General features: G+C 38.8%; 1 long non-coding RNA gene across 1 annotated transcript; it reads right to left on the bottom strand.

Moving 5' to 3' along the window:
- Positions 1-471: 471 nt before the first annotated feature.
- LOC149749118 (uncharacterized) lies at positions 472-23,468 on the bottom strand. The gene is made up of 3 exons (XR_016393246.1): positions 20,961-23,468; positions 20,595-20,717; positions 472-13,175 (listed from the first exon to the last, which is right to left on the bottom strand). It is a non-coding gene; the product is annotated as an uncharacterized LOC149749118 (long non-coding RNA).
- Positions 23,469-23,984: the final 516 nt, after the last annotated feature.

Genomic DNA, 23,984 nt, shown 5'->3' with positions numbered 1-23,984 from the left:
ATAGCCAAAGCAATCTCGAGAACGAAAAACGGAGCTGGAGGAATCAGGCTCCCTGACTTCAGACTATACTACAAAGCTACAGTAATCAAGATAGTATGGTACTGGCACAAAAACAGAAAGATAGATCAATGGAACAGGATAGAAAGCCCAGAGATAAACCCACGCACATATGGTCAACTTATCTTTGATAGAGGAGGCAGGTATGTACAGTGGAGAAAGGACAACCTCTTCAATAAGTGGTGCTGGGAAAACTGGACAGGTACATTTAAAAGTATGAGATTAGATCACTCCCTAACACCATACACAAAAATAAGCTCAAAATGGATTAAAGACCTAAATGTAAGGCCAGAAACTATCAAACTCTTAGAGGAAAACATAGGCAGAACACTCTATGACATAAATCACAGCAAGATCCTTTTTGACCCACCTCCTAGAGAAATGGAAATAAAAACAAAAATAAACAAATGGGACCTAATGAAACTTAAAAGCTTTTGCACAGTGAAGGAAACCATAAACAAGACCAAAAGACAACCCTCAGAATGGGAGAAAATATTTGCAAATGAAGCAACTGACAAAGGATTAATCTCCAAAATTTACAAGCAGCTCATGCAGCTCAATAACAAAAAAACAAACAACCCAATCCAAAAATGGGCAGAAGACCTAAATAGACATTTCTACAAAGAAGGTAAACAGACTGACAACAAACACATGATAGAATGCTCAATGTCATTAATCATTAGAGAAATGCAAAGCAAAACTACAATGAGATATCATCTCACACCAGTCAGAATGGTCATCATCAAAAAATCTAGAAACAATAAATGTTGGAGAGGGTGTGGAGAAAAGGGAACACTCTTGCACTGCTGGTCGGAATGTGAATTGGTAAAGCCACTATGGAGAACAGTATGGAGGTTCCTTAAAAAACTACAAATAGAACTACCATATGACCCAGCAATCCCACTACTGGGCATATACCCTGAGAAAACCATAATTCAAAAATAGTCATGTACCAAGATGTTCATTGCAGCTCTATTTACAATAGCCCAGAGATGGAAGCAACCAAGTGTCCAACATCAGATAAATGGATAAATAAGATGTGGCACATATATACAATGGGATATTACTCAGCCATAAAAAGAAACAAAATTGATCTATTTGTAATGAGGTGGATGGACCTAGAGCTGTCATACAGAGTGAAGTAAGTCAGAAAGAGAAAGACAAATACTGTATGCTAACACATGTATATGGAATTTAAGAAAAAATAATGTCATGAAGAACCTAGGGGTAAGACAGGAATAAAGACACAGACCTACTAGAGAATGGACTTGAGGATATGGGGAGGGGGAAAGGTAAGCTGTGACAAAGCGAGAGAGTGGCATGGACATATATACACTACCAAGTGTAAAATAGATAGTTAGTGGGAAACAGCCGCGTAGCACAGGGAGATCAGCTCGGTGCTTTGTGACCACCTAGAGGGGTGGGATAGGGAGGGTGGGAGGCAGGGAGATGCAAGAGGGAAGAGATATGGGTACATATGTATATGTATAACTGATTCACTTTGTTGTAAAGCAGAAACTAACACGCCATTGTAAAGCAGTTATACTCCAATAAAGATGTAAAAAAAAAAAAGTTCATAGCAATAAATGCCTATATTAAAAAAGAAGCAAGACCTCAAATAAACTACCAAATTTACATTGAAAAGAGCTAGAAAAGGAAGAACTAACTAAACCTAAAGTTAGCAAAAACAAAGAAATATCAAATATTAGAGCAGAAATTAATAAAATAAAGAATAGAAAAACAATAGAAAAAATCAACAAAACTAAGAGTAGGTTTTCAAAAAAGATAAGCAAAATTGATGAACCCTTGACTTAACTAAGAAAAATGGGAGAAGACTCAAATAAATATAATCAGAAATGAAAGAGACATTACAACTAATACTACAGAAATAAAATGGATCATAAGAAACTACTATGAACAGTTATAAGCCAACCAGCGGGATAACCTGTAAGAAATGGATACATTCCTAGAAACATACAACCTATTAAAAAAGATCATGAAGAAATAGAAGGTCTGAACAGACTTATCACTAGTATGAAGATTGAATCAGTAATCAGATCCTCCCAGCAACAACAAAAATCCCAGGATAAGATGGCTTCAAAGGAGAATTCTATCAAACATTTAAAGAAGAATTAAAGCCAATCCTTCTCAAATTCTTCCAAAAAACTGAAGGGAATGAAACATTTCTCAAATCATTTTATGAGCCCAGCAATACCCTGATACCATAGCCAAACAAAGATACAATTAGAAAAGAAAACTACAGGCCAATATCCCTGATGAATATAGATGTAAAAATTCTCAACAAAATACTAGCAAACTGGATTCAACAGCATATTTTAAAAATCATACACCATGACCAAGTGAAATTTATCACTGGGATGCAAGGATGGTTCAACATAAAAAAGTTAATTAATGTGGCACAATACATGAGACAAAGCAATGGATAAAAACCACATCATAGTGCCAATAGATGCAGAAAAAGTGTTTGACAAAATTCAATCTCCTTTTATAATAAACACCAACAAACTAGAAATACAAGGAAATTACTTCAACATAATAAAGGCCATATATGACAAGCCCACAGGTAACATCATACTCAACAGCAAAAGACTGAAAGCTTTTCCTCTGAGAAGAGGAATGAAGCAAGGATGCCCACTCTCACCACTTCTTTTCAACATTCTACTGTAAGTATTAGCTGGAGTAATTAGACAAGAAGAAGAAATAAAAGGCACACAAATTAGAAAGAAAAAAAAGTAAAACTGTTCCCATTTGCAAATGTCCTGATCTTATATATAGAAAATTATAAAGACTCCATTAGAAAACAAAAACAACAAAACTTTAGAACTAATAAACAAATACAGTAAATTTACAGGATACAAAATCAAAATGGAAAAAAATCAGTTGTATTTCTATACACTAACAAAACAAATTATTTGAAAATAAAATTAGGGAGACAATCCAACTTACACTGGCACCAAAAAAGGATAAAATACTTAGAAATAAAGTTAGTTAAGGAGGTGAAAGAATTGTATACTAAAAGCTGGAAAAAATTGATGAAAGAAATTAAACAAGACACAACAAATAGAGAGATATTCTGTGTTCATGTATTTAAAGACTTAATATTGTTAAAATATCCATAGTACCCAAAGCGATTTACAGATTTAATGCAATGACTATCAAAATTACAATAGCATTTTTTACAGAAATAGAAAAAACAATTCTAGGATAGAATGGAAAATAATTCCTATGGTACCACAAAAAACCATGAATAACTAAACTGACCCTGAAAAAGAAGAACAAAGTTAGAGGGATTACACTTCCTGATTTCAAAATGTATTACAAAGCCACAATAATCTAAACAGCATGGTACTGGAATAGGGACAGACATATGGAACAATGGAACAGAATAGAAAGGCAAAAATAGATCCATGCATTAATTGTCAACTGATCTTTTATACAAGGGTGCCAAGAATACACAATGAGAAAAGGATAATCTCTTTAACAAATGATTTTGAAAAAATTGGATATCCACATGCAAAAGAATAAATTTGGCTCCTCTTCTACAATACACAAAAATCAACTGAAGATAGATTAAAGACTTGAAAGAAAGAAACTGAAATTTTTCTAGAAGAAAACATAGGGAAAATCTTCACAATATTTATATTAACAATGATTGCATTGATATGACACCAAAAGCACAAGCAACAGCAACAAAAATAAACAAGTGGGATTATATGAAATTAAAAACTGCATAATCAGGGAAACAATCAACTCAGTAAAAAGGAAACCTATAGAAGGGATGGGAGAAAAATATTTGCAAATCATATGTCTTAAACTGCTCATTATGCTATAACAAAATACCATAGACTGGGTAGCTTATGAATAACAGAAATTTATTTCTCATAATTTTATAGGCTGGAAATCTGAGATCTGGGTGTCAGCATAGTCAGATGAGGGCTCCCCTTCCCTGTTGCAGGTTTTTCCTTGTATCTTCATGTAGCAGGAGGCATTAGGGAGCTCTGTGGAATCTCTTTTATAAGAGCACTAATTCCATTCATGTGGGGTCCTAAGTCCTCCCAAAAGTCCCACCTCCTAATACCATCACATTTGGAATTAGAGTTTCAACATATGAATTTTAAGGGATTACCAACAGTCAGACCACATCACACACATCTGATAATGAGTTAATCTCCAAAATATATAAGGAACTCCTACAATTCAATAGTGAAAAACAAACACTTAACCTGATTTAAAATGGGCTAAGGACTTAAATGGACATTTATCCAGAGAAGTCATACAAATAGCCAATAAGTAAATGAAAAAAAAATGTTCAACGTCACTAATCACCAGGGCAATACAAATAAAAGCCACCATGAGGTATCACCTCATACCTGTCAGAATGGCTATCATCAAAAAAACAAAAAGACAGCAACTATTGGTGAGAATGTGGAGAAATTGGAACACTTTTAAACAGTTGATGGAAATGCAAAATTCTGCTACTTCTATGGAAAATAGTATGGAGGTTCTTCAAAAAATTAAAAATAGAACTACCATATGATCCAGCAGTCACACTTTTGATATTTATCCGAAAGAATGGAAATCAGGATCTTGAAGAGATATTAGCACTCCTATGTTCATTGCAGCACTACTTACAATAGTCAATATCTAGAAACAACCTAAAGGCCCATTCATAGATAAATGGATAAGGAGACTGTGGTATATACATACAACAGAATATTATTTAGCCTTTAAAATGGACATTTTGCAATATTGAATAACGTGAATGAACCATGAAGACATTGTGCTACATTTAAAAAGCCAGCCACAGAAAAACAAATACTGCATGATTCCGCTTACAGAAGGTATCTAAAATATTCAAGTTCATAGATCAGAGAGTGGAGTGGTCGTTGTCCAGGGCGGGAGGGAGGGGTAAATGGAGAATTACTCATGAACAGGCATAACATATCAGTCAAACAAGATGAATAAGCTCTAGAAATACACTCTACAACACTGTAACTATAGTCAACAATAATGTATTATACACTTAAAATTCTGTTAATAGGCTAGATCTCACTTTGTGAACTTACTACAATAAAATAAAATTAAAAAAAAAGAAATTTCAAAACACTAAAGAGTAACCAAAGTATTCAATTTTATATAGAGAAAAATAGGTTACCTACAAAGAAATAAAGGACAGAATATCTTCAGACACATCAAGAACACAGGATGCCAGAAAACAATAGAGAGAGGATTTCAAAGTTTTAAGGGAGACATATTTTTAATTATTAATTATTTAATAATAATTTATTAAATAATTTACTTAATAATAATAATAATTAAATAATTTTTCAATCCAGAATTTTATATGCAGCCCAACTGTCAGGACAGATAAGAATTAATGAAGTGTATAATCTAAATACCCACTGTTAGGAAGTTACTTGAGAATGAAAATTAAAACTAAGAGAAAGACATGGCTTCAAAAAAAAAAATAATGAATTTAAATCAAGACAGCAGTAAAAGGAAGCCCAGAGAAGAGGGTGCTATGAAACCATTTTAGGGAATATACTGTCCAGATTCAATCAGGACATGGAAAGAAGGATGCAAAGGGAAAAAAGAATTAAGCAGAGTAAGAAGAAAAATGCTTGAAAATGTAGAGTGGGAAGAGTGACATCACTAAGATGGTGACATAGTTCATTCCCACCTTTGCTCCCCCACACCCCACAAGAAGAACAACTAACAACTATTAATGGATAAGACACCACTGAGAAAATTCTAGAATTTGGTGGTGAGGCTGAGGCACTCCCTGAACCACAGAGACTGAGAAAGAAGTATAAGCATAAGACAAGGGCATAATTTTCAAGAAATTTTTTAAAAAACAAAAGAAAATCTACTGGAAACTTTCAGGAAAACAAAATGGAATAAGGCATCATAATCTTTACTTGAAGCAAACCTGTAATTTTGGAACAGAAAGTAGGCTTCGAGAGCAACATGCAAGTGGATTCTAAGCACCCCTCCCCACAAATTGCCATACACAACATGAGGAAACAAGGGAAGATTGAAGATGTGTCAATTTAAAGAGTTTAATGCTGAAATCACATAAAACAAATGCCAAAACTCACTCAAAAAACTAGCTGAGGTAGGAAATGAAACTTAGCAGAATTACATGTTTGTAAAACAAAAATCTAATTTGAGTAATTGCTGTAGAAAATTGATCTGATGTGTAGGAGTTAATGTTTTCTCTTTTATTATCAAAACATAAACGAGGCATATAAAATAAATTAAATATGAAATTATGCAGAATTAAAACAAGGATTTGGTGGATGTGACATAAATTTTGGAAAGCATAAACATTACGTTTCCCCACTTCCCCCATCACTCAAGTTAAATTGTTATACAGAAAGAGTGCCAAGTTTATCCGTGAGCCTTGTATATCATGTTCCCTAGGCCTCCCTACCTCAGCACACAGCACTGTGCCTCTTGGTGTAACAGAGTTTGAGAACTTGTCTTAACATGATCTTCATTTACTGACTTCAATCATTGCCAGCTGGCACTGATTCTGTGAGTACACATGTTCTTTTTTCAAAAATCTCTAGCTGAGTCTCAAGGTATCATATTGGCTCACCAGAATGAAGATTATTTTAAGACCAGAGGAAGGTGCTTTTTCTTTATTAAATTCTTTCAAAGAGATCTTTTCTATTTGAAAATAAAATTCTTACTGAATTAAGCAGCCTTGCTGGTCTATGTTACTGTTCACAGGTATCTAAATCACAGATATTATGTTCCTCAATCCACTTGAATTGTGTATATCCCAATAGTTATCTCAAGTAAGGAAAATGAAGGTGGGATTTACCTAAAATGCCATAGTTCTCTTATTCAGCCATTCATCCTTCATGTGATGATTAGTTATTTAGTACCTAATATTACCAGTCATGGTGCTGCATCATGGGGGTACAATGGTGAGCAGATTGTTATGTAATAAGATTTGTGTTTGGGAAAAAGAAAAACTTAGTTGGCTTCAGGGTAAACAGGCTAAAGAGTAAAAAGAGCTGAGAGTAGAAGGAGACTGGATGCCTAATTGGCAGATAACCCACAAGACATGATGCTGAGGGAGGGAAGGAAAGATGTATTGAGGTCACCTCCTAAGTGTCAAATTTCTTACCCAAATGATGTTCTAAGGAGAGCTTCCAACAGCCGTCCTGTTGGGGTACTGGAGGAAATCTTTTTTCAGGAAATCCCTGAAAAGCCTCTCATTAGGATGGGGTATTGCCACAGGCACTTGGCATATCTCAAGAGTTTGCATGTTCCTAAATTCATTCAACTTCAAGACTCACTAATTACACTTTCATATTTTAAGCCTATTATGGAAGAAATTCAGACTACATGGGTGTTTGCTACAAGCCAAAATTTGCTCAAGATAAGCCAGTAGTAATAACCTCAGGCCTAGTGACTCTTGAACATATTTAAACCTTAATGATTTAAGGGGGAAGGTGGTTAATAAACATTTCAGAGTTCTTTCCAGATGGAAAACAAACATTTTCTTTTTCTAATTTCCCTTAAACTTGTCATTATTTAGCAGAAATAGTCAAAATAAATGTACCATGCTTCAAAGGAGCCAGCACATAAGAGACCAGATAGCAGCAAGATGAATCCTCTTGTCTCAGCAGGCTTATGCTCTGAACACAGATGTTTGGGAAATGAAGGGTGGGCACTTGTGATAATGCATTGCATCATTTCTTTGACCTCAAGATAAAAGCAAATAAGAGAAGCAAAATGTGCCACTCATCAGTCTATTAAAATGAAAACTGTCACACGGCTCTGATCTAGCACATGAATTCTGTCTTTGCCTGAAAGATGGAGTATTTTCATCAGAAGGCCAGCTATTCCGTGTTCTGGTATGCTTTCTTGTGAAAGAGGAATGGAATTAGGGAACAGGAAAGAAGGATTTTACATTTCATTTAATTTAGCTAATACTTCAGGCCACATTCACTGAGTTGTTCCACCCTTCTAAAAAGATAAAGAAAAATGAACACTTACCCAGTTTCCACTGTCACAAACTTTGGACAAATGTCTTTACTACTGCTCTCAGCAATCTTGTGAGGACGCAATTATTTTCCCCATTTTCAGATGAGGAAACCAGAGTCTGGCAAAGTTACATAACTTGTCCAGCATCACATAGTCAGGCTTGGACCATCACATAGTCCAGTATGGCCAGGACCAAAATCCAAATCTAATTCTGAAGGTCATGTGGTTACCTAAATCTCACTCCTTTTCAGAAGTAGGTGCTGTATAAAATACAAAGCTGTATGGTTACAATAAATATAAATAAAACAATACAAGGTTACAAGAAGATGGCTCACATTTGAATACTAAGCCATGTGATTCTTAGTGTAAAGCTACAAGATTTCAAAGATGAAAACCCAGGAATGTGTAGTGAAAGGAATATGATCTTTGGGATCAAAAAGACCCTAGTTCTGTAATGGGGAAGAACAAATCTGACTCCATATTAGATCTGTCTCTTTTACTTTAATCTTTGTATTCTGTTGTTTTTGCTTTGAGTAAAGAATGTTGCCTATAGCCTGAAATATACAGGATAGCCTATTCTCAAGGCTCTGACCTTTAAGGGTATTACACTTTTCCATTCATATAGAGATAAAAAGTTGCAGAAGAGAGAATAACATTTGTTCTATTGGAGGTTTACAGGAACATCGTGACTGGACCTACTGAACAAAAGATTCCTGCACCAAGAACTTTGCAACAACCAACAATGCCCCTCCCTTACCTTGCCTTTAAAAATGCTTTGCTGAAAGCTTTCAGGGTTTTTGGGAGGCATGAGGCAGCCATCTCCTTGCATGACCCTGCAATAAACCTTTCTCTTCTCCAAATTCTGATGTTTTGGTATTGTTTGGCCTCATGGTGCATTGGGAACATGAACTTGTGTTCGGTAACAGTTGAGTCTCAGCTCTCACCCTTACTTGCTCTGTGACCTTGAACAAATTGCATAACCTCATAGCTGCAGGTTGCTTATCTAAAAAAAAAAAATTTCCCCATATCATAGAGTTTTTCTGAGAATTAAATGAGATGATATGACTAAATTACCTGACAGTATGCCTGGTCCACAATATCTGTCCCCAAAATGTCAACTTCATGTCACCTCAAGCTAGTGACACCCAGGAAGAAAAGTTGAAGAGAAATTCATTAACCGAGTTAATATCTGCACAGCAATTTGAAAAAGTGCTTATGATAAAATTATGTGTAGACTCATGTATATGTATATGTACACACACATACATGCACATTAAAGTTTTATGTTTGCTAGAAAACAAGTTCATTTCAAACCTGTGCTATTGTTCTATCTATCAGAGAACTGTTTTCCCAGTGCTCTGCCAGAAAAAAATGTAAATTTCCTATTAGTGTCACCAGCATGATGGGTGATGCACACTTGTACATTTCCAGCCCAACTCCCAGAAAGAATGAGTGTAAATGCAGCAATTAGCAGACTCTTATTCTAGGCTTCAAAACCTTATCTGCAGTACTTATGATCACAGAATCGACACTCAAACACAGTTTTGCAAGGAAGGAGCTTATCTCTGATTAAATGGAAACTATTTTCCATTTAAAAAAGTGATAAACACCAATTATTAAAATAAAATAGAATATACTCCTCCCCCAGAAAAGTATCCTAGTGCTCCCAAGAGATATTGTCTCTTCCTTAATGGTTGTTATGCAGAGTTTCTTTTCATTGTTATAATTTTATCATAGAGACCCTACCATTTTACCCAGGCTTTTCCTTCAATATCGCAAATATTATTTTTAGCAGAGTGGTTAAATCTCTGAAAACAAACTGTGATATCCAGGATATCCCTCTAACCTGCTCTGTATCCTTGACCTGGGCACTAAAACTCTATAAGCCTCAAAGTGTCACATACAAAGTGAGGATAATAACCATTAAGCCATCAACTTATTACAGGGCTGTGTGAGGGTAAAGTGAGATGATCTGATACCTACCAGCGTTCTTGGTCTTCCCCACAATAGAAATTGATCAGAGGCCAGACAAGAAATTTAGACAAGGCTTTCCTGGGACCCCTGCTGCAGCCGCAGGGGGCCAGAACAAGCAACAGTTTCCCTTGCTTGCTCCCTGCGGGGATGCTGAGCTTGTTCCTTATATGGGGTGAGGGTAGGGGTGTGTCCTTGGGCCAGAAGGATGGCCTAGGCCGTTTGTCCACCCCTTTGGAGGTGTTGAGTGCAGGGGGCATATGCATTACTCTGTTTTTGCTCCCGGCTCTTCAGAAGTGGCAGTTGGTTTTTGTTTTTTTTTTTAATCTTTTTGTATCTTGTTGTCCCTAATTTGCACCAACTGCACATGCACACAGTTATTTTTAGTCCCTTATAATCTCTTTGTATTTTGTTGCTTGAGGAGACATTTGTCCAGTTACAAGCACTGCAGCAAAGGGGTCCAGGTCCCAGGTCCCAGCCTGTCTCAGATCCATGTAAAACTCTTAGGAGAATACTGTGTAGAAAGTAAGAACTCAATAAAATTATTATTGCTTACCTCTAAGAGGACTTATTTTTTTTTATTGCAAAAGACACCAAAAAATCAACTGACTTCAGTAAATGAAATCACATCTACTTCCAAAACAGAAAGTCCAGATGTAGACCTGGCCAGAGAGTCAATCAATGGAGTGGCTGTTACTCAGAGACAAGCCCTGCCCATGGCGTGGCAGGTTGGCTACAGTGGAGCTGGCACTGGTCCAATTCCCCACAACCCCAGGGTCAGCAGAGGGAGCCTCTTCCTGTTGGCACATGCACAAGTCCTAGGAGTCCCTCTGATTGGACTATTCTGGGTCACTTGCTCATCCAAAACAATGACAATTGCTGGGAGAATTTCAAGTTTTGATTAACTAATTGTGGGAGGTCAGTTAATAGTCCCCCAAATATGTTCACTGATCCCAGGAACCTATGAATATGATACCTTACATGGCAAAAAGGACTTTTCACATGTGGTGAAATTAAGGATCTTGAGATGAAAAGATTATCCTGGATGATCTGGGTGCACCCAATGGAATCACAAGGGTATTTATGAGAGGGAGGCAGAAGGATCAGTGGTCAGGCAGCATGACGATGGAATCAGAAATTAGAGTAAAGTAACCACAAGCCAAGGAATGCTAGCAGGCTGTATAAGCTGAAAGAGACAGGAAACATATTCTCTCCCTGGGACCTCTGAAAGGAACCAGCCCTGCCTTCTGACACCATGATTTTAGCCCCATGAGAACCATTTTGGACTTCTGACCTCCAGAATTGTAAACCTCTAAGTTTGTGATCATTTGTTACAGTTGCACCAAGAGAACCCAATAGGCCAGCCTTGGGTCACAATCTTCACTCCCTGTGTACTCATATCACATGGATAAGAATGGAGGAGGGATAATTCTCCAGAAGGAAAACAGAGGTTCTGTTACCAGAAATGAATGAGTATTGGGGTAAAGTCCACAAGTCCATGTAGCGATGTTGTCTTTGCTGCTGCAGCTTTTTGCTGTTGTTATTCTTTTGAAAAAAATTCTGCATAAACAGCAGTACCATAGCTGACTACATTTTTGAGTAGCTTTGCCATAGTATACTTACTTCATCTTCTATACCTGTACGTTGGATCCTTGAAAGGAGGTATTTTTCTTTGTTCATCCTGGACACACATGATGTTGAGATAACAATAAGGTGGGGTGATCTGTGTAGCAAGTTGGCAGGTTATTTTCCTATTGGTGTTGATCACATGACAAAAGGTATCTAATAGTAGTTATAACCATGATTGGACAATTGTAAAACAAACTCAGTTCTGGAAACTTAAGTGCTAAGCCTTCTTCTTTCACCAAGAGCCTTGTTCATCTTAAGTCCTCACTTTCCTTCCTTGGGTCTTGACTCATAGTCTATGGATTATTGGGAGTTGAATGAACAAAGTGAGCTCAAAGCCATCTTCTGGTTTTATGGTTCTATAAGTCACTCCACACTAGTGGAATTGATTGTAAGAGAAGCACATTCTCTTTGGGGCACAAGCAGACTGTGGGATGTGGAGGGGGAAGGGTTCTGAGTTTGGAAAAGTTGGGATAATATTAAAAAGAAAGCTGATCAAAAGACCAGAGGCACTAAATTCCAGGGCCAACTCCATCACCACCAGTTTTCTTTCCTGTATAAGAATGATGTAATTGAATCCATGGCCAGGATAGTAGAGAAGGTTTTCAGTGAGGAGATGGGCTGGGGAAAAGTTATTTTTCTGAAAGTGGTAACGACAGCAGTATACTGAAATCATCTGGGAGATTTTTTTTTTTTTTTGCGGTACGCGGGCCTCTCACTGTTGTGGCCTCTCCCATTGTGGAGCACAGGCTCTGGACACGCAGGCTCAGCGGCCATGGCTCACGGGACCAGCCGCTCCGCGGCATGTGGGATCTTCGCAGACCGGGGCACAAACCCGTCTCCCCTGCATCGCCAGGTGGACTCTCAACCACTGCACCACCAGGGAAGCCCTGGGAGATTTTTTTTTAATTGCAAATGGATCAATCACAGGAAACCCCCCTCAACCAAATTAATTCTGATAGTGTCCTTAAATGTCGGTATTCAAGGTGGAAGGTCTTGGATAATGTGACAAAAGTCTCACAGGTGATTTTGACACATCATTCCCCAATCTACCCCAGCCCTGTTGACTACCAGGGTTTAGATTATATTTAACGTCTTTTGTAGTTGTCTGTCTTAATTCGAACTTACCATTCTATGCACTGCTTTTCCCTGTGTAGGATCTCAGTAGACACTGGAGAAAGACATAGAACTATCACCATCATCTTATTTTCCACCTGTTGCCTTTTTCTGGGCCAGGGTGCAGACAGGGCTTTATGCCAGAGTGTTCAGAATTCAGGGCACTAGCCCAGCCCAAAGCAATCTCTACCTGACAGGTTTAGGTGACAGAGGCTGTCCCAGGCCTCAAAGGTAGAATCTTGAGTTTCTCAGACAAATACACACAAGTAAGAAGTCAAATGTGGCAACCACAAGAGACTGTCACCCACATATGGTAGGTTCAGAAACTCAATTTTTCTTGACAATTCAGCATCGGCTTCGAAAAGACAATCTTTTTCATCTGTCTGGGAAAGAGAAACAAACAATTTTGTCTAGTCAGTAATGGTTGATGGGGATAGATGCTCAACCCAGGGAAATGTTTGTTACCTAGGGCCATGCTGGGACATTCACAAGTCCTTTCCAGGACTGCTCTAAAAAAATAAAACCATCTTTACTTGATGTGGTGTCATTAGCACTACTTACGACTCAAATCAAACATTCAAATCATGAGGATACGATAGAGCAATTCAGCAAATGAGAAGAGACTAGGAAAATAAAAAGTACCATTGGGCCATAGGACATCTCTGCTTTATCAAAGACATTAACTTTTATTTTAAATTAATTTATTTTATTTTTGTTTGTATTGTGTCTTTGTTGCTGTGCACGGGTTTTTCTGTAGTTGCAGTGAGCGGGGGCTACTCTTTGTTGTGGCATGCCAGCTTTTCATTGTGGTGGCTTCTCTTGTTGCAGAGCATGGGCTCTAGGCACACGGGCTCAGTAGTTGTGGCAAGCGGGCTCTAGAGTGCAGGCCCAGTAGTTGTGGCGCATGGGCTAAGTTGCTCCACGGCATGTGGGATCTTCTCAGACCAGAACTCAAACCACATCCCCTGCATTGGCAGATGGATTCTTAACCACTGCACCACCAGGGAAACCCAAAGACATTAACTTTTAAAAGGAAGCATGATTTAAAAATGAAAAGACTACATCATGGCTTTTACAAGAAAAGGACGGGTCAAAAGACCAATATGGAGTGATTACTTTTTGTCAAAAACTGTGTTACCTCCTTCCCATTCACAGCCTTATTTAATCTTCACAACTAGACTTAGAACTGTGGTGATCTTATAGATGAAAATATTGAGGAACAAAACACCAGAATTCATTGTCCTGGTGTATAAGTGGGAAGAAAAACTCTCCTTCTGCCTTTTCTAGCACAACCTGGATGTGTCTCTTTGTTTAAACTGAAGAACCTTTGCACTCCCATGCAAAATATTCTGTGACCTCCTTCCTGGTGGAGCTGAGGTGATGGTGGTGTCTAGAACAGAGCCTTAGTCATACCCACCAGTCACTGTGCACCCAACCAGAAGCTTGTCTGGGACTCCTTGACAAGTCATATGTGTGGTTTGGGAATTTTGTTTCCCCAGTGACAGAAACCAACATAAAATTGGCAAAAGTAAAACAGGAATTTGGTGTTCACCAAATATTGGGGTATTTGAACAGAGGGAATAAATATCTTAATATCAGAAACATAGGGATCTATTGGTTTTTAGAAAACTGGAACCAGGGGCTCAGAATGCTGCCAGGATACATTATTTCTCTATCCCTATCTCGACTTGTGTCCATTGTCACTGCATCAGCCTTACTCTCTTGCTATAGATGGGCTTGCTCCAAGTAGCAGGAAACTTATCTCCCAAGATCTGGGAAGGACTGACTCATATTCATCCTGGTCACAGATTTAGAAATTAGCTCACCTCATGTTGTGTGCCGACTGGTAGACCATCACCTAAAGCCAGAGAAGTAGCTCTGTATGTTCACAGTAGCTCCTGTACTGACAATACAAATGAAGTGGAAAAGAGAACTTTCCAGAACAGTAAGCCTACTGGGGTGACCATACCATTAGCATCCAGGACACAATGGAGGCAAACAGCCATGGGACAAAGGAGAAGTTTCTACCAAGTCTAATGTAAACATTTCAATGCCCTGGAAACTGTTACATTTTCAAACTCCAAGTAGGTGGTTGTCAAGACTTCAGAGTATGCCTGCACTCTCTTATTCATTCCTCAGACTACTGGTGCTAAAATAGAAGAGAAAATAAGAATAAGATATGATCCCTACCCTCAGAGTTTACTGCCTGCCAGGGGAAACAGGCAAGTATACTAATGATGTCAGTACTGTGAGCAGAGTGTATTAATGAAGGTCCATAGAGGGCTGTGTTTTTCATGCTGTATGTTGGGACCCATTGGCAGGTCATTAAATCAATTTAGTAGGCTGCAGACAGCATTTTTAAAAAAGAAATAAAACAGACCAGAGTATATCAGTGTAAAGATGCAAGAATCTGGTGAAGCAATTGTATTTCAATTGTGAGGGAGGCTCTGTATGTGTCGGTTTGTGTAGTAAGTCATGATATAAAATATATTTTTTACTTTAGGTCATTGTCAAGAATCTTTGAAAGACACTAATATGGTGTGAGTAGGAACACAGAGAAGAGATATCTAGATGAGACTCATAGAAGTTGGAAGAGGAAAAAGTTTTCTGAAGAAGAGGACTCTTCATCCGAACCTCGGAGAAAAGGCAGTAATTCCAAGAGAAAGGGTAGCTTGTAAAAAAAGCACAGAGGACTGAGAAAGCAGAGCAGACTGAAGAAGTCTTGTGGCTGAAGAGTAGCAGTTGTGGACCTACAATGGGTCATGCACTGTAGTTTTATCCCTCAAGCTACCGTCCCATGACCAAGAGCTGAGAATGAAGAAATGAGGAGACGGGGAACATACTTATCACAGAAGGCACGAAGTGGTGGATGAGAATCAGATGAAAATATTATAAAAATTTAGAGTGTCAAAGATCACTTTTGCTTAAGAACACAAGAAAGCTTCATGAAGGAGGAAGCATTTTTGAGTTATCTATGAATGTTTCTCAAGTTTGGCCCAGGGATCAAATGTATGGTGCTTGAGTGCTTGAGTGTGGGGAGTTGGGTGAGGAGGAAAGAGTAGAAAACATTCCAAGAAAATTTCAGAGCCAAAAAGAAAGGGGTGACTGAGTAGGCACACTCTTGCCCTAAGGCTCTCTCAAACCAACGGTGGTCATTGCTTGAGTTCTTTGTACAACGCCAAATTAAATCTAATTCATTATTTGACACTCTGAAATATGCTCATTGGAGGGAGGCAGTCTTTCATCTTAGTTAAAATTCTAAGATCTGTGTGACATTGGTCTAGTTAACTCGTCATTCTGTGCTTTGGAGTTCTCTTGGGTGAAACTGATAATTGTATTCTGCTCAGATCTTCAAGAAAGAACTTGACAGTCAGCTGACAGTAGTGTCATTAGCTATCAGCCTTCAGCCGCAGCACCATTGGTTTCCACTGCAGAATTCAAGCTGAGGGCACACTCTTTCCAGAAGGCCCTACGCAATGACAGAGCATGGACAGATACTAGGCCCCAGCCATATTTGTCCAATGTGGGACTCTGCTAAAGAGTAAGCTTTGCTTTGAATCTCCCCCTTGGGATTGCCAAGACTTTGTCAAAGCTGCATCAGTGTCAGAGTCTCATTCTACCTAGCTCTGCTTCCTCCAGACTCCTCCCTTTCAGAGGTGTCAAATCTGCTTGGTGGCCTGAAGTCTTTCCCCACCCTATCCTGCTTCTTCCCTCTTTATCTTCCATAGACAAAATGGCCAAGAAGTCTCTTGCACTGCCTGAGCATCTGTTTCCCTGAATGGACACAATACCCAAATGTTGGGCTGTCCCAGGTTTCAGTTCTTGAATCGCTACACTTTCTCATTTCCTAGATGAGCCCACTTCATTTTTAGGGTTTTAATGCCATTTGTATGTTAAAGACTCTCAAATTTGTGACTCCAGACCCAAAGAGTCTTCTGAACTTCAGGCACATATATCCAATCCCTATTTAACAGCTCCAGTGGCTATCCAATAGGAACCTACGACAAAATTGTCCAAGTTCCAACTCGTCATCTTTTCTCCTAAACTTGTCCTTTCTTCAGTATTTCCCACCTCAGTAAATAGCAACTTGACATTTATAGTTGGGCAAACACTTTGGTGCCATCCTTGATTTCTCTTGTTCTCTCATAGCCCACATCAATCCAACGGCAAATCCTGTGGATTCCACCTAAAAAAACCACACTGAACCCCAACCAGTTCTCAATACCTGCACCGGTACAACAAAGTCTCAGCCAGCATGTCCTCCTCTCTGGAATACTTCCATGGCCTCCTATTTGGACTCCCTATTCCCACTCTTAACCTATCCAATCTATTCTCAACACTGTAACCAGAGTACCCTTTTTAAATGTAAACCAGCTCATGTCATTTTCATCTCAAAACCCCCAACAACATCTCCTGTCACTCAGAATGACAGGAGACCTTGTGTTATCTGTCCCCTCCTTCACAGTTTCCTTCTTGTTCACTCACCTCTGGTATTCTAACTACACTAACTTCACTCCTGACCCCATATGCATCTACCTCGGGATTCTGTGCATGCTATTCCCTTTGCCTGCAATGTTCTTCCCCCCAGTATCTGAATGGCTCCCTGCCTTCCCTGCTTCCCATTTCTGCTCACATGTCCCTTATCAGTGAAGCCTTCTCTGAGCTCTCTCTGCAAAATTGCATAGCCCAGCACTCCCTTTTCCCTTCCTTGCTACACTTGTTTATGACACTCTTAACATTTAACATAATTGATGCTTGTCTTATTGCTCTCTTCTGCTCCACTTAGATGTAAATTCCAAGGGAGCAAAATGTTACACTTATTTCAATCCCTGCCATATTCCCTGAGGTCTATTTCAATGCCTTGTGTATGGCAGGAACCCAATACGTGCCTGGTGTATAAATTAATGAACTGGGATAATAATAGTGCTGACCTCATACAGGGGTTGTAGTCTCCAATAATTGATGTAAATACCTTAGTACAGTGCCTGACACATAATAAGTACTTGACAACTAATATTAATGATTCTTAGTCAATTCTTGTGTAAGGTGGATGCTTAAATGTAGTCCCCATTCTGGGGACAAAATTTGACAGCAGTAATCAGGTGGGGGAGACAGAATATAGACATATCTCTATAAAACAATTTGTTCAGATTCTTTAGCAGGAAACTTTAGGGTAATGCGTCCCATGTAGGTGAAAATGAGTACAATTAACCCACAAAATGACTGGGTAACTCTAAATAATTTACTGTCTTCCTAATAAATATATTGTACTATAAATACTGCACCATAGATTTCTAGAAAAAAAGTCAATCTTTTCTTCAATAACATGAACAATTTTAAGCCAGGTATAACTGAAAGATAAGACTCTAGTTTGGTTTACCTGGATTTCTCCTCTTTCATTGCCCAAGTCTGGGGACTGTGTTCATTTTTTTGCAACAAATGTTTTTGGAGTGCCTGATGTATCAAGGTACTGTGCAAGGGAAGAAGGATTCAGCAGCTAACAAGACAAGCTTGGTTTCTGTCTTCATAGAGCTTACTCTATCAGAAAAGAGGGATAATTCAATAAGAAATGACAGCAGGAACATGCTGGAATAGTGGAAGTACAGAATGCATATGATAGAAGCAAGTAACTTAACTTGAGGTAGGGAAGAAAGATGGGAAAAGAGAACTCTTAATTCTCAGAAGAGGAGATATTTAAGAAGATGTGTGAAGTTATCCTGGTAAAGATTCAAACACAAAACAGAATCAAACAAAAAACCACCTGGCAAAGAAGTTATCCTGGTAAAGTAAAGGCTGCTTCCAGGCAGATGGGAAATATGTACAATGGCTTGAAGCCTGGAGAGAACGTAAGACCTCCAAGCCTTAAAAGTTCTGAAAGGTGTTTTTGAAGGTAAAACAAGGCTTACCTGCTGTGTCACATGAATGACTTGCCCATATTGAGTAGAGTTTCTCAGATTCTATTAGTAAGTATAGGAAATTCTTAATCTTTCTTTAATACATGTTCAAAGTTAACATTAAATCTTAATAAATAAGATTTCCTTTTTAATATGGTACACTCCAAAAATGTCTCCTGATCACATTTAAACTCTGGCCAGGATTGTTTCTCTGTTATCATGGACCTGCAATTCTCTGTCTCACTCAGTTGCAAGAGTACACAGCTGGCCTTGGGCTTTGGACTTTGAGCTTCTTTCAGGGCTGGAGTATATGCTTACTATTCCCCCTCCTTTTCATAAAAAGAGTAACTTAGTATTGGCGACAGAGCCGGACATAGATCCTGAATGTAGGCACCACATGCAAGCCTTGGCAATTCCTTCCACTACCAGGCCCTGTAGAGTTGCTCTACAGGGCACTGGGTAGACTGGCTGATCCCAGGAAATATACAGTGTAAATAAGGGGATAGGGTGTGTAAGCATAAAAAGACGGTTAACAATACAATGCAAACTTTGTGAAATGATGAGTGGTTTACCCAAAGAATATAATAGAAAATCAAGAGAAGGAAAGACCATCACAATCCGGACAGGTATTGCAAAGCAATAACAGTTTGAACTGGATCCTGAAGAATTAGTAAGATTCTGAAAGACGGGTATCAGCTGGATAATGCAACACAGGGAGAGGGAAGGTGGTGGGGTGGGGGGCAGAGAGACAGGGGAGAGAGCATAAGTAAAGAAGTTCTATAGAAACCTGCAGTCACCGTTCTGAGGTCCCAAAGAGACTCTCTTGAAATTAGTGATCTCTTTGCTTGCAAACTTAGACTCATTCATTCATCAAAATGGGGATGTGGTTATTTAAAAAACTTGGATTCTGCAAAGTTTTAGGATAGGATTTTAAGTCAAACCAAGGAAATAAAAAAAACAATGTTAAAGAGTAAAGGCATGGCTTCCCTGGTGGCGCACGGGTTAAGAATCTATCTGCCAATGCAGGGGACATGGGTTCAAGCCCCGGTCCAGGAAGATCCCGCGTGCCACGGAGCAACTAAGCCCGTGCGCCACAACTAATCTAATCATAAGGAAAAGCCAGACAAACCCACACGGAAGAACTGTCTATAACCGGTCTGGATTCTTTAAAAATGTCAGTGTATGCAAGTGGGAGGGACTGAGAAACTTTTCAGATTAAGGGAGACTAAATAGACAAGGCCACTAAATGGACCAGATCCTATATTGAAGGGGAAAGTGCTTAAAGGACATTATTGGGACAACTGACAGCTATGGGATGTTGGAAGGTAGATTTGATGAAAGTACTGTAATAATGTTAAATTTCCTAAATGGAACAGTATTGTGGGTATTTATTTAAGAGAACATTCTTGTTCTTAGGAATTACACACTGAAATATTAATAAGTAAAAGGGCAGAATGTATGTAATCTACTTTCAGATAGCTCAGAAAAACAAATAAATATTTTAGAATTTATAATTTACGCATACATATGTACATGCAGATACATGTGTGTATACATATAACTGTATACCTATCTATCTATCTACATATATAGAGAGAGAAGATGATAAAGCAAATGTGGCAAAATGTTAAAAACCAGTGAATCTGGCAGAAGTATATCCAGAAGTTCTCTAGAGAGAGAGAAAGAGAGAGAGAGAGAGAGAGAGACTTTTTTCCAGCAATTCAATGAGCTTTAGAAGTTTAAACAAATTGAAATTTCTATTAATAGGGAGTACTTACTGTGTGCCCATCATTTGCTATAGAATGTCCTAGGCAGGTTACAGGCATTCTTTCTAAACTTTTTAAATAGCTCTGGATGTGGAAATCATTTTCATGTTTTGATATGAGGAAGTTGAAACAGGATACTCACTGCAGGACTTGGCAGGGTCCTGGATTTGAATTCAGGTTGGACTCATTTCCTATCACTAGAAGGGACAGTTCATGTGAGGTCAGGTGGGAAGAGGTGAGGCTTCACCCTTCAGGAGCTCAGAGCCTATAGGGAGGGTAGAGAAGGAAAATAGAAAAGACAAATATAATATGATATCTCTTATATGTTGAATCTGAAAAAAAAAAGGATACAAATTGAACTTATTTACAAAACAGAAAAAGACTCACAGACATAGAAAACAATCTTATGGTTAAGGGGGGAGGGATAAATTAAGATGAGATTAACATGTACACACTAGTATATACAAAATAACAAACAAACAAACAAAAATAACAAACAAGCACTCACTGTATAGCACAGGGACTCTACTCAGTATTTTGCAATAACCTATAAGGGAAAAGAATCTGAAAAAGAATAGATATATGTATATGTATAACTGGATCACTTTGCTGTACACATGAATCTAACATGACATTGTAAATCAACTATACTTCATTTTTTTTAAAAAGAAATAAATTTAAAAAATTAAAAATTAAACTGAAAATAAAAAGAAAGAAAAGTAACTGGATACCATAGAGTGCTGTGATAAGTACTGTTAAAGTCTTCCAACCACTGTTCATTGAACACCTACTAGGTGCCAGGTGTTATGCTTAGCTCTCTGGGACCAGAGCTGTGGACAGCAGAGCCCTGGGCTCTGTCCTTCCAGACCTTCGGTTGCAGTGGATATGATGACGCTTGTGAGCACAAGCACTATGGGAGCACCTGGGAAGGATGGGTCTCACATCCAGACTGGGAGGATTCTCAGAGGGGATGCCACCTTAATGGATTTTTAGAGATGGATGAACCTGTGAAATCTTGCTCACCCCTGTGTTCTAAAGCCTGGCACGTATAGGGAACTCACTAATTAGTGAACTTGGAAAAAGAAATAGAGGTGTTCTCCATTGTGTACAGACTGCACTATTCCTGATTAAATGAGTGAATGAATGAATGAATGAGAGAGTGAATGACTAAGTGAGTGAATAAATCCTCACCTGCAAGGAGCCCAGTGGGATGAGCTCTCCCAGCAGGTGAACCTCTCTGTCATCCTTACAGGTCACCAGAGAGAATGGACCAGTCTCAGCAGGCTTTCCTTCAGTGATGGAATATTGAGAAGAATTTGGGGATGGCAGCTGGTGATTAACCCTAGTCTGCGTGTGTGCGTGTTTGTGTGTGTGTGTTGGGGGCGGGGTGCGGTTCCTTGTTGCCCTGGCTTCTGTGTTTTGCTTTTCTATTAGAGGAAATGTTTTATTAAGAAAAGACATTCAGATCTCTCTTTCTCACTCTCTATTTTTTTTTTTTTTCCTGACTTGCTCAATACTTTTTCAAGCTCTTATTTTCACAGAGGAAAACCAAGCCGCCTTCCCGAAGCTGTGCCTCAGGTTTTGTTCTTGCCAAGGTCATGCAAAACCAGCAGCCTACGTGCCTCTGTAGGTCAGAAACAAGGGCCCTTCGGCTCCATCCAAAGATCATAATCATCATAGTAACAAAACAATATCCTTTCAGTTTTGCTCAGTGCTTTTCCTTCTATGATCTCTTTTCATGTATAGAGTACATTTAGGAAAATATGTACAACATTTGTGGATAAAATGCTTAGGGATTTCCACATTCTTTTTGGTGATGCCCCAGAAACCTGTGTAGGAGCCTAGTGGGGAGGGGGCCCCCTAAGGGCAGGATGCTCTGCTGACTTATTTCTCTGCCCTTTGCTCAGCCAATCACACCAGCCAACTCAGCTGCTTGCTTGTGCACGTTCCATATACTGGAGTCCCAAGTTCCAGGTAACATACATTTCACATTTCACCTGATACATATATCTCATAGCAGGGGAAAAAATAAAAAAAGGTTGGAGATTAGTAATCAGTGGGAAAGTTGCATATCTTCATAGTGTTGCTAAAGAAATACAGGCCCAGAAAGGGAAATTATTTGCCTAAAATCACAAAGCTAATTAGTGGCAGAGCAGGAACTAATCCCTCATCCTAGGTATCATTCTGATTTCTACTCTAGAACATGTTTTATTGCTGCATCTGGCTAAACCAATCACAATGAGTGAAAAGGACAAGTAATTTGGACCAAGAGGGGAGAAATAATAATAATAATTAAAAATCTTGAAAGCTGAAGCTTCTGGCCTGCCCCATCACCCTCCTGTGTACCTGGGGGATCTGAGTTCCCTGAAACTTGAGAGGTTATAGAAGGCCTGGTGCAGCTACTTCTCCCTCCTGGAACCTCACTTTCACCTCCAGAAACTGACCTGGGTTGGTCACTCACCACCATCTCTTTGGGCTCTGGAATGTTCTTCCAGGTAGGAAATAACTAGCAAGGATTACCCCTGTCCAGACTAACTAAAAGTCTGGATCTGAGGCTCAACTGAAATCAAGGATGGGAATGCTTTCTTTCTAATGTAAAACAATAAGGCTTTATACCGATAAAGTTGCTCCAAGCCTCCTTGCAGCAGCACAGAAAGACAATCAGCTTCCAGGGAAGAGAATCAAGTCTCTACCACAACTTTCAAAAACCACAGAAGGGAGGTCTCCAAGCTGCATGAAGTTCCTTTGAGAAGGCAAACTCAGATCTATTTTAGCCTATTCCTGTGAAGGAATGGCAGCACTGAAGATGCTCCCTGGTGTCACGGCCACCAAAGTGACACTCTTTGTGCCACCTAGAGGTACTGGGAAAGTAGGGGGAGACCAAGGCAGTGGCTGCAGCTGAATTAGCAGCTCCAGGAGGGCAAAGGGACAGTTCTTCCCAAGTTTTCAGCATATTCAGAACACTTTTAAAGATACTTTTACCTTCCGTAAAGAAAAATATGTTTGCTTATAGCTTCCTTACCTGTAATTTCTTGCAATGGTTTGCATACTGTCTGTTCTGTCCTTCCTTCCTTCCTTCCTTCCTTCTTTCCTCCTTCCTTCCAGTAAATCTCTCTCTCTGGCCAAAACAATACCATTTTTTCCTGTTCATTCCCTGAAGAGAGTGCCAGTTATACTTATATTGAAATGATGACAACAGTACCATTACTGAAAACCATTAAAAGCAGATTTGAATTCATGTCTAGTACTCAGATAATTTCTTCAAATTAAGCATTGGTCTCTCCTACAACCTTATTTTTAAATGTAAATAGTAATGTAATATTTTAATAATATCTTGAATCATGGAAGCTTTTACTGAATTAAATTTATTGAATCGATTTCACATCAACAGTAGACTCTGGCCAGGGACATATTCTGGCTATACTTATAAGGTTCTTCCTGGGGAGCAGACCCATTCGTTTCTCATCTCTGAGAAAAGATGAGCGGAGAGAGTACTACAAGAGGGGGTAACAAAACAGGTAAAGACAAGGAT

Source organism: Delphinapterus leucas, chromosome 5 (genome assembly GCF_059928025.1).
Source record: "Delphinapterus leucas isolate spDelLeu-1000000601 "Yukka" chromosome 5, BTC_Dleu_Yukka2, whole genome shotgun sequence".
In the NCBI taxonomy this organism is placed as follows: Eukaryota; Metazoa; Chordata; class Mammalia; order Artiodactyla; family Monodontidae; genus Delphinapterus; species Delphinapterus leucas.
The sequence above is the reverse complement of the archived record's forward strand: the minus strand, read 5'-3'. Positions and strand labels throughout refer to the sequence as shown.